The sequence below is a fragment of the Durio zibethinus genome, chromosome 2, assembly GCF_047325235.1.
Source record: "Durio zibethinus cultivar Kanyao isolate XHJ-2024 chromosome 2, ASM4732523v1, whole genome shotgun sequence".
NCBI lineage: Eukaryota > Viridiplantae > Streptophyta > Magnoliopsida > Malvales > Malvaceae > Durio > Durio zibethinus.
Genome location: NC_143163.1, coordinates 28,654,463 through 28,667,110, shown reverse-complemented (window position 1 = coordinate 28,667,110; position 12,648 = coordinate 28,654,463). Strand labels below are relative to the sequence as shown.

Below are 12,648 nucleotides of genomic sequence, written 5' to 3'. Positions count from 1 at the left end.
AACAACTAATCCAGAATAAGTTTGAAAAAATTTAATTATATTTAATGCTTAAACAACTCAAATAAAAAAAAAATTCAAAGTAACTCAGATCAAATTAAGTGTCCACATTAGTTTTACGATTATGGATGACTTGGAAAGTTGAGCGACCTGGACACTAATCGTCCACTCAATGGATGGCAAGTCAACATTGAAGGGAAGCCCATTATACCAATTGGTAAGGTGGTTGACCTAATTTGGCAATGTGACCTTAAGTTAGTTTGACTTGTCAGGTTGGTCCAAAAGCTTAAAATGCCTCTAGCTATTTGTTGGCAACCTCTAATGAGGAAAGATGATCAAAATACCCTTTGGATAAAAAAATGCCCCTAACACCAGGAATGTTAATTTCTCTTGAACTATCTAGAACTTGAAAAGGTTGAAATGCTTCTCGAGTTTTTTTTTTTTTTTAAGGTTGGCTAATAAGGTAAATCGATCCACTTACATGTCTTTAGAAAAAGTAGTCCACATATTCAGCAATAATTGAATAGAGAGGTGACAGTAATAGAGGTAGATTGGCTAAGGTTTCGGTTGGGAGATAAATAAGGAAGAAGAAAGGGCATTTTTAGGCTTTATTTATTTCATAAAAAATAACTTTAGGAAAATGATTTTTACATTTTCAAGTATTTGTTTGGTAAAAAATTGACTGATCAATATAAAATAACTTATCGATCAATAAAAAATAAGGTAATTTTTTGGAAATTGTTTTATTCTTTTGAAAAAGGAAAGACAATTTCCAAAAAGAAAAAATCTACTTATGAGTAGAATTACTTATCAATGTGATTAAGCATAATTTTATTTAAGTTGGACTTTGTACATAATTTTTTAAGCTCAAATTTAATTTAATTGACCCAAAATATTATTATATTAATAAATAATATTTTTATTTGATTTTACTCAAAAAATTAAAATATTAATATTAAATTTTTTTTAATATTTTAATTTTAAATATTTTATAGTTTTACTCAAGTAAGATTTTGAATATAATATTTTAAACTCAAATTTGATTTAATTTGATTTAAAATATTATTATCTTAAAAAATATATTTTATTTAAATTTAATTAAAAATTAAAAATTTAACATTAAAATTCTTGATATTTCAATAATAAATAGTATTATATTATTATTTTAATAATAAATAATAAATAATAAATAATAATATTTTTATTATTTTAATAATTAATGTTAAATAATATATTAATATTATTTTCTTAATATGAGTATTTTAAATAATTTATTATTTTTTCAGTTTAAATTATATAATCATATATTTTCATTTATTAAGGTATTTATAATATTATTTTAATAATAAATATAAATAAAAAAGATTTTTGTTATGATTTAATAATAGATACTTTCAATATAAAATATAAATATTTTAATAATAAATATTACTATTTTAATATTAATAAAAATAATATTTTAAGAATAGTAATACTATTTTAAATATTTTAAAATATTAATATAGAAGAATAATATATAGTTTTATTTTAAGTTTTTTTATAATAATAATAATAATATTTTAATATTAACTATGACTATTAAAATATAATTATTTTAGAATATTAATAATTTTAATAATAAATAATTTCATTATACTTTAATAATAATTTTTTTTTAATATTTTAATAGTTATATTAATATTATTTAAAAAACAGATTTTTCAAAAAACAATTAAACAACAAAAAACATTTTTCATTAATTCATCTAAATAACAAAAAACATTTTTCATTAAATAACAAAAAATTTTTATTTTTTTTCGAAAAATGTAATTATTTTTCAAAAAATAATTTTTAAAAATAAATGTCAGCAAAACAACAAGAATCGTTTTTTACCGCGTAATTGCATTGTAACTTTGCATCCATTTTGTACTGCAATCAGCTAATAATGGAAATGTGATTCCCAGTACAAAGTGATACTCTGTTGCAATCTCAATACCAAAAGTTGCGAAGCTATTGCATCCGTTTAAAATGCAAGTAATGTTGCTTACTTCCTCGATCCCAAATGCTGTGCAAATGTGAAGTTAAAAACAATTAAGTATAAAATTTTGAAGAGCCAGATGCTAAGATGAATCTAATAGGATAAATTTCATCTACGATATCAAATTTTAAATATAATTCAACTTAAATCTATTAGTTTAAAATATAAAAATTCTGTTTCAAACTTTTCAATTAATAAGAGTGGTATTTTAATTATTTCATTAAAGATTTTATTAAAAGATAATTTTACCATTGAAAAATCAATATCCTTAAATATTCACATAAAGCAGTTATTTATATAAATAAAGTTTTTTAATTTTTTCTTAAAATATATAAAAAAATTTTAGGTGTAATAAATAAAAACAAAATTCACAATTATAAATAAACTAATATGTAAATATTTATAATAAAATGAATATATTGTATATGTAACAATTTTTTGACATAAAACAAATTTCAAAGAAAATGAACATGTAACATATAATAAGAAAAAAATGTTTAGTTGAAGAAAAAAAAAAGAAAAGGTTTGGTTAAAATTTTTACATGCTTGATATATTCATTTTGTATATGTATATTTACATATTAGTATATTTATAATTGTAAGTTTTGTTTTTATATGTTACATTTAAAAAATCTTTTTATATTATTAATATATTTTATATATCTTGAGACAAAATAAAAATAATTTATTATTATAAAATATTAAATTATGTGAGTATTTGAGGAGATTAATTTTTTTAGGGATAAAATAGTTTTTTAATGAAATTTTTAATGAAATAATTAACAGATAACTGATAAAAAGATCTCATTGTTTTATTAATTGAAAAGTTTAAGATGTTTAAACTAATGAATTTAAGTTAAATTATGTTTAAAACTTAAAGACCTAAATGAAATTTATCCATTATATTTTTGAAATTCCTTAAAAAAATCATCACATATATTGTTTTAAAATTTTAAATTTATAGTTTCTCTTAAATAAATATAAATTATATTTAGATTACATAAACTTGTTAGTGCAAAAAATGATTGCAAAAAATAAAGATGATACAATTTGAAGAAATTTCATTGGAAATGATGGAATTTTTTTTTTTAACATTTTGTTATTGTTACCAATAATACTGTTTATCGTATATTTTGAATATTTTTTCTTCTTTAATAATACTGTTATCATATATTTCAAAATTTGTCAAGCGTGTTTTATAAAATATTTTAATTTTCTTATGGAGTGGTATATTGAATATATGTATTTTACCTATACTTTGAATGTGCAGGCTTTTAAATAATGTTAATTCATGATTTGGTAAACACATTTAAATAGATAAATCTAACATTTAAATCGAACCATCATAAGCTAGTTATTTTATAGTAGTAATAAATTAAAAAAAAAATGTTAAAGTCGTTGGTGAGCCGGACTACCCACTTTAGATGGGCCTGGATACGATGTTTGACGCCCGGGATCAACCAAGCCCAGTTTATTTCTCTCTTTCCAAAAACCTTAAGCCTTCTTCACCAAACCGCTATCTCCCAGCCAGAGAGCCAAACTGGGGAGAGCTTCAAGAGTTTTAGTCGCCCTCTGTCACTTCTATGCGCAGCAAGTGTCTCTTCCGCCCCCTTTCTCTCCCTGCTTTGTTCACTTAGGAAAAAAAGAAATAAGAAATGTCTATAAATAACAGTAAAGCAGAAGTGAAAAGATTGTTCATAGGAGCAGGTTGCAACAGAATAGTTAACAACGTTTCATGGGGTGCTTCTGATTTGGTCTCCTTTGGTGCCCAAAACGCTGTTGCTATTTTCTCTCCCAAGGTTCATCCTTTATCATCTTTCTCCTTTTTTTCTTCTTTTTTTTTTTTTTAAATCAAACCTTTTTCTTTCTTGTTTTGTTACATGTAGTCTGCTCAGATTTTGACGACACTTCCTGGTCATAAGGCAACTATGAACTGCACGCATTGGCTTCCAAGTAACAAGTTTGCATACAAAGGTACAGTTTTTTTTTTTTTTTCGTTGCTTTCTTTGCAAAACGTATAGCTTTTCTGTTAATTTTAATTGGGAAACTGCTTTCTTTGGTTGCTTGAATATAACTAGGAAAAGGAAAGAGACATTTTGGTTTATAGATTTTCTGGATTAAGTTTGATTGGCTGCAAAATTGGTGTAGTAATGAACTTTTTTCGTTTGTTACTTGCAGCAAAACATTTAGTGCGGCATTATCTACTGTCTGAAGATGCTGGTGGTGCTCTTATTCTATGGGAACTATCTCTTGCCAACAATAAGGTATTTGCTCTTCAGCATGTTGGTTTTTTCGGCTGAGTTGGTTAGAAAACAAAATACACTGGGTTGCTGCAATGCCTTGGTGGTATTTTTTAAGTATTATTTTAAAGAATTTGGCATAGTGGATTTTCATTGGATCTTTTACCTACAATTGTTTTATTTAATCTTCTTTTTGCCCCCCCCCCCCTTTTTTTATGTACAGTGGAGGCATGTTTTACAACTGCCACAATCACATAAGAAAGGCATTACATGCATTACTGGATTCATGGTTTCTCAAAGTGATGCAATATTTGCTACTTCTTCTTCTGATGGCACCGTTTGGGTATGGGATATTATGTTTCCATCTTCTGCTGGCGGTGAGTCAAATGTTTGACAAAACTTAGTTTAACCATTTTGCATTTGAAGTCATTGTTAATTAGTAGTTTTTTACTTTCCCCGGTTCTCTAACTTGCTGTGATTGTAAAGATAGTTATTGCAAAATTTTCCCCATGTATACACCATGTTATCTTCCATTGCACTAAATTAATTAGATGAACTGACCTCACAAATCCCATTTCTTAAAAACTGGAATCAATTTGTTCACTTCCCATTTCTTAAAAACTGGAATCAATTTGTTCACTTGTTATCTCTGAAATTGATTGAGATTAGGGATAGAGAATAGATTCCTTGAACTTTCTACTCCACTGTTTTGATGCCTTTTCTGTTAAACAAGCATTAATCGACCAAAAGATCAAGGTTGCAATGCAGGATGCAACCAGGCTAGAGGCAGTTTGTTGTAGCATTCTCTTTATGGTGCTTCAATTATAATCTTATTTTAGCATTTCGTTTTGATGATTTTCTTGTGTTTGTTTAATCTGTTATTTCTTTAAATTTTGTTGTTAACCAACCATTTGCTATCATCTTAAAACAAATCATTGAACAGTAGTTGATTACCATTGAAGCCCTGATTGTTTTTTTTCCTCTAGGTGATTGTAAATTTGTCATGTCTGGAAAGTCTTATTGTTGGCTCAAGACCAATGGTAACACTTTCACTTGCGCAACTGCCTGCGAATACAGGGTTTATAGCCCTGGCAATGGGGGGATTGGATAACAAGATATATCTTTATTGTGGGGAGAGGGCCAGAAAGGTAACCAATGTCTCATTTATCCATTTCATTTTTCCATGCATCAATTATTTTCTACTAATCTCAACTCAATATGTTTTTAATTCCAAACTGATAGAGCTTCAACAGATAAAACCTCTTTCTCCATTCTGCCTTATCCAAGGCCATGTGTTCTAAAAGGTGTCAAGCTACCCAAAAATTCCTGATTTTTTGAACCATGTGATTTTTAATCTCCCCCAAATATCTTTTGTGGCCTATAAATAATTTAGCTTTTTTTTAAAATTTGCATGCCCAGTTTGTTTGTGCTTGTGAATTAAAAGGGCATACAGATTGGATCTGGAGTTTGGACTTCTCATTACCTATATTCAGTGGTGAAGCCAATAGTGTTCTGCTTGTAAGTTCATCTCAGAACAAAGGTATACGCATATGGAAGTTGACTCTCTGAGGTTCTCTAGCCAACACAGAGGGTACATATAGAAGAAGTAAAATAAGCCTGGCATCTTATATTGAAGGTCCTGTTTTTGTAGCTGGCTCATTCTCTTACCAAATATCTTTGGAATCTCTTCTGATTGGACATGAGGATTGGGTATATTCTGTAAAGTGGCAACCACCTTCATTGGCTGCTGAAGAAGGGATTGGCTGTTATCAACCCCAAAGCCTTCTATCTGCATCAATGGATAAGACAATGATGATCTGGCAACCTGAGAGGAAAACTGGTATTTGGATGAATGTGGTCACTGTTGGGGAATTAAGCCATTGTGCTTTAGGCTTTTATGGTGGTCATTGGAGCCCAGACGCACGTTCTATCTTAGCACATGGATATGGTGGCTCAATTCCATATGTGGAAAAATATTGGTGTTAGCACAGATAATTGGCAACCACAGAAAGTCCCTTCTGGGCATTTTGCAGCAGTGACAGATATTGCATGGGCAAGGTGCGGTGAGTACATGCTTTCAGTTAGTCATGATCAGGTGAGTTGTTTACTTATGTTTTAGACGTAGGTTTATGAACTTTTATTCATGCTTTGAGTTCTCTGCTTGTAGTTAAATGGTAAATTGTAACACACAAGATAATGTGGTCCTCCCAACTTTTTATGATTATTTTGGTTCACGTGTATATCTCTTTTGTGCATGTTGATTTATGTGCATCTCCTTTTGTGCATGTTGATTTATGTGCATCTCCTTACTAGCGTACCTTGCATGGTCAGTTGATGCCTTGTTAAGGACAAGGTAAGATAAAATCTGTTACATTTGTCAAATACTAGAATGCTTCAAACTGACGGAATCTGTGAGAAAAGTATTGCATTGGTACTTGCCAAGACATTTTGTAACTATGCTTGAAAGTATATGGAATTTCAGTAATAGCTTTAAGTTGAAACATTTTTTGTCTGACATTCGGTGGAAAATAAACAAGTAATCAAGATTTTTAAGAAAAGGATATCACAACGATATTCCCCAAAAAATTTTCATGTTGGAGCAGTTAATGCCGTTCGTCCTGAAAGACCATGTCAAGAAGGAGAAGTTGCTAATATTTAGTTAAAAATGCTAGAAAAAGGTCATCATTTTGTTACTTTTGAATCTCTTGCTTGCATGCTTGTATAAGAGCTACTAACAATTTGTGGACATAAAAATCAAGTTGAATTTGTGGGTTCCTTTTGTAATTTATTTATTTCAAAGAGGAGGGGATGATATTTGATAGATACTAACATTCCTTTGAATTTTTCACGATATTAAATGGCCTTATTGATGCTTCAACCTCTCATTGCAGACAACTCGTATTTTTGCTTCATGGCACAATCAAGATCCTCATTCTGATGAGGACTGCTGGAGTGAAATTGCTTGGCCTCAAGTTCATGGGCATGACATTAATTATGCAGCTATCATTCAAGGAAAAGGGAACCATCATTTTGTCAGTGGAGCAGAGGAGAAAGTTACCAGATTGTTTGAAGCCCCTTTATCCTTCTCAAAGACATTGCATCATGCTTCTTCAGAACAGTCTACTTTTCCCGAAGACCTCCAAGTAGATATTCAGGTCTTGGGTGCCAATATGTCTTCTCTTGGTCTGTCACAGAAACCTATTTATTTAAATGGTTAGTCTCTTGTACATAACTCCGCAATATGCAATATGTGCATTCCACCTCAGATCCTTAGGATACCCATTTTTATTATTATTTGATATTCAATAAATTTAAGTGCTGCATGCTAGGGTCTTAGATGGTGTGAACTTGACATTTTTTGGTCATTGCAATTTATCAAAATGTTGTCTTGATTCTTGTTTCTTGCCAAATGTAACAATTCAGTTCTTAGCTTCTAGAACAACGAATTCAATTCTTTTAAGCTTCTCTGGACAGCTAGTCTTTCCATTTCAATAAATTTAAGTGCTGCATGCAAGGTTTTCTTTTGTTAGATGATGTGAACTTGACATTTTTTTTTATATTGCAATTTATTAAAATTGTTTTTTCTTGATTCTTGTTTCTTGCCAAATACAATAATTCAGCTCTTAGATTCTAGAACAACAAATTGAATTCTTGTAAGCTTCTCTGAACATCTAGTCTTTCCATTTCTCCTAATGATACTAGGATAAAATTGAAGCACGGTAAGCTATGGCTATGCCATGTCGCCTGCTGTTTAATTGAGAAGCAAAAGGAGAAAGGGTCAATTACATGTTGGAAGTACTATTCTTATTGAACATCATAGCCTGATATGGCATCACAGAAGATAAGGCAATTTTTTGAATTAAACTATACGTAGGATAAGGGACAGGGGTATGAAAGTATTTGGTAGTTGAAGTTGTGCTGCTGCTATGAATTATCATTTTATGAAGCAAAAATGTGTTCACCCTCTTAAAATTGTCAAGGTAGTTTGTCTCATACATGCTGATTTAGAGATATGTATTTGAGAGGTTATTGGAGTTAAAAGTGCTCCAAGTGTCTGGTATTAGGTTCTTAAATCAATCAAGCTCAGAATTTTTGTTTTACATCAAGTTGTTTGGCTGGAAATTAAGATAAATCCTATTGCAGCTTTATCTTTTCCTGAATCCTTTAATATCCACATCAAGACTGCTAGTATTTAATCTTGCTATTTTTATGGGCTTAACAGATTTTTTTATGTTTCTTGTACCTTTTTTTTTTCTTTTTATCAGATGACTTTGTGAACCTAACATAAGTTTCACTGTCTTGTGATCTAGTTTCTAGTAAACTATTTAGATTTTAATTGAGTTTTCTTTCATAAAGAGGAAAAGCTTTGCGAGTTTATAGATCTATGAACCATTTTTGGTGCTTATGCCTTAAGAACCATTTAGATGCAGACTAAAATTGACATACACCTATCCTACCCAAGCTAATATATTGCTTTGAAGGAGAGAAAAAATGTCAAAGGCAAGTATTTGCCTCTGCTCTCTTTATTCTGGACAACTGCCCATTGACAGAAGCATTTGCTTCTGCTTTTCATACTCAATATCTGCCAGTGAACACAAGAAGTTTGCAACATTAATATCTCGTTATCATTTTTGTTATTGTTTCCTTTGTATGGTGAAAGTTTCTTGCTTCTTTTATTTTTGCAATGACCTAAGTTTATCTCTACCAGTTTGTGTGCATGAGTTTATATTATTTGACAGGAAAATTTTTCCTTGCAGCAACCCATGAGATCCCAGATAATGTTGGAAATGATGGTCTTGACACTCTTGAATCCATTCCTGATGCTGTTTCGGTTGTTTTAACTGAACCTCCTGTTGAGGATCAACTTGCATGGCATACGCTATGGACGGAATCATACAAACTCTACTGTCATGGGAATGAGCTGTTTTCTTTATGCTGTGACCATGAGGGCAAGCTTGTTGCTTCATCTTGTAAGGTACATGTCTCTTGTACTGTTTGGCTTACTAGAAATGTAATTCCAATGAATTTGCTAGCAGTGTTTGACATAATCTTGCCCCCATGCATGTTTGGAATCAACACCCCTTTTGACAGTGGTTGTTAAATTGCAATGGTTATGAGTCGTGTGTGTGCTTATTTTGGGGACGTTTTTATGTATGTTCACTTTGGAGAAAAACTCTAAGAAGCAGGCCATTATTTCACAAATGATGAGGTTATCTCTAGATTCTCTAGCATGGGTGGAGCTCGTTAAAGTCATTCAGGAAAGAAATTTTTTAAAAAGTTTGAGAAACAGAATGGAAATATCATAGTAATAAGTTTGGGAATATCTAAAAAGGTAGTAAAACAACCAAGGGAAGAGATTTACATGCATAATTGAAATTTAGTAGGTTAATTTGGTATCTTGGAGGCATAAATGTTCTTGAAACTAGGAATGCTATGTGATATTGATTTATATGTGCTGAAGTGATTGACCGTCAAACCAAAGTCCTTTTTCAATTGTTTCTTATACTACCAAGTTTGCAGGCCCAGTCAGCAACAGTAGCAGAAATATGGTTATGGCAAGTGGGTTCATGGAAAGCTGTTGGTTGCTTGCAGTCTCACAGCTTGAAGTGACACAGATGGAATTCTCTAGTGATGACAATCTTCTTTTGTCAGTCTCAAGGGATCGCTAGTTCTCCATTTTCAAAATCAATAGAACAGGTACCTAAAATCTACTAATTGTGTAATAACACTGTTCCCTTTAGGTACACATTCTAGTTGGTCCGTCCCCAATTGAAGTTCATGGAAGTATATTAATTGTCTTGCAAAAAAGGAAACTGTCGCTGAAGTTGTGCCAAAAAGACATGTTAAGCTCATTGTGTACTTTTTATGGTCAAATAATTATCAAAATGGGGATGACATTAAAAACTGTAATCCTAATTTTTTATGCCTATTTTCTGTGATTAAATGGAGGGGAATTAGGAATGCAAAAAAAAAAGGAGGGGAATTATAAATTGTAAGTGGAATGAATAAAACAGTTATTTGCATTAATGATTCATATATTCCATACATTGATGGAATGGAACCCTTGATAGTTTTATCTTCTGTTAAATTAGAAGATTATAATCATCTGGTTTATCTCTAGGCACTGGTGAAATCGATTACAACCTTGTGGTGAGGCAGGAGGCCCATAAAAGTATAATTTGGGCGTGTTCTTGGAACCCTTTTGGTCATGAATTTGCAACAGGATCTAGGGACAAGACAGTGAAGGTTTGGGCTGTGGAAAAAGCATCTTCAGTCAAACAGCTTCTAACTTTGCCGCAGTTCAACAGCAGTGTCACTGCCCTTTCTTGGGTTGGTGTTGACCGACAAAGAAATCATGGGATTCTTGCAGTTGGAATGGAGAGTGTAGCCCTTCATCTTTGGAGCATTAATGTTGAAAGAAGTGATGGTAACATTCTGGCAGCAGGTGCAACTGCTGCTATATTCATACGGCTCGATACATTCATGTGCCATGTTTCTGCGGTTAACCGTTTGGCTTGGAGGAAGCGTGAGAATAGTGAAAATTGCGGCAGCCTCCAGCTTCCTTCTTGCGGAGTTGATCATTGTGTGAGGTTGCACGAGGTAATTGTTGAATAATCCGACAATTATTTTTCTACTTGCTCAAATCAATCATCTTATTTCCTTGGATTTTATTTATAATATCTATCCTATTGTCTTCTCTTGCCCATGTCCACTTGCAATATTTAAATATTAAAATAACTTTTAATATTTTAATATAATTTTGACTAATCAAATGGGCAGATACGATAGGATCTTGGACAAAGACTCTGAAAATGTTAACTCGGTCTGGTCCGATCCCTGCTAGGCCCACCTCTATTCATTAAGCATGTGTAACTAAATTGTCATGAGAAAACAGCAAGTTGCCCTGACGGAGGAGAGAGGCGTTCTTTCCTCTTGAGGGTCCTAGCATTTCCCTCTTGTAGTTTTGTGGAATTAAAAGGGTTATTTTGGTTTCTTTTCAGTTTTAACCTGGAATTATTTCATTTGAATTCCAAACTTTTTAAAGTTCCTAACCGCCATTGTAATTGCATCAAGTATGTCAACTTATTTTGAATACAAGTTAGTAAAATTTCAAAATTGTAAGGTGTCCTGGTGACCTTATTTTTTGAAACGATTGAAAAATAGATCGAAGGATACTGAACTGAGAATTGATCAGACGATTGTAGCTTCTGAATGATGATAGAATTTATAAATCTTTTCGAAGCTGCATGCAGATTACTTAAATCATTAAAACTGAAAATACAGGTTATATAATTAACTAAAAACTTTAAATAAAATTTGAACTCTTAAGAGAAACAAAGTTGAGAAAAAGAAAAGCTTATTTCGCACCATGAATGCTGCACAACCACCCGCATGCTGATTCTGATCATTAATTCTTTCTCCCACGGCCACGGCCACCCACCCACATGCTTGTTATCAGATGCTGAGCTGTGAACCTTTGAAGGAATTTGCTCCATTTTGGAGTGAGTTACCTTCTTTCTTTCTTTCTTTCTTTCACATATTTAGTGAATCATCATTGTCAACGATTTTGATTATATGCCCATTAAAACTTCGAAAATCCTTCATCTGATTTGTCTTAGAAATTGATCTCACAAACTCTTCAGCAGCAGTTGCTTTTTGGTGCATCTTTTCGCAAACTTTAATTAATGCTTGTAGGTTACTGTAACCATTGATATATTTCAAGCTGAAGACTTTCAATTCAACCAGTGCGGTAAATTATTATAACATAGCTGCTTCTATTCTCTTTCAAAATTAGGAACCCATTCTCATGTTGAAACAGCTTAATTCAAATACCTTTTCTCTCAAAATTAAAAAATAATAATAATAAAATCAGAAAAATCAAGATCAATAACAGAAGGGATGTAGAATTCGAATTCTTTTTCTCCCAAAATAAACGATTCTATCAAAATAATAATAATAAACTTATCATTTTATTTAAAATGATGGTTTAAATTTGTCATTTATTTTTTATAGGTGTAATTTTTTGAGTACTTAAACATTTAACATTTAGGTGAGAGGAGGTAATCCAATTGTAGAATTTGGACGTGCTGTAAATTTTAGTGAAAACTTACATTTAACTACCCGTAGTCCACCAAAAGGACTTCTAGCTGCGGGAATTGAACTATATCTACTTAGTCAAAAAAATAGTGGGTTAAAATCATAAATGGTGTTTAAATTATAGTGAAATATTCAATAGAGTATTTAAATTTTAAAAATTGTTAATGTGATATTTAAATTATGCATGCGTTAACTAATATAATATTTATCTTTAATGTGATTAATTATAAATGATAACATGTGATGGACAAATAACTTTTCAAATATCATATTAATTAATTAATTTATAATTCAGGT

The 12,648-nt window shown here is 31.0% G+C and overlaps 1 pseudogene across 1 annotated transcript; it reads left to right on the top strand.

The window, feature by feature from the left end:
• Positions 1-3,212: 3,212 nt before the first annotated feature.
• Positions 3,213-10,951, top strand: LOC111317787 (elongator complex protein 2-like; annotated as a pseudogene). Its single transcript, XR_016331613.1, has 10 exons — positions 3,213-3,813; positions 3,901-3,988; positions 4,193-4,278; positions 4,478-4,631; positions 5,241-5,402; positions 5,674-6,349; positions 7,146-7,467; positions 9,012-9,229; positions 9,775-9,951; positions 10,376-10,951. The product of XR_016331613.1 is annotated as an elongator complex protein 2-like (transcript).
• Positions 10,952-12,648: the final 1,697 nt, after the last annotated feature.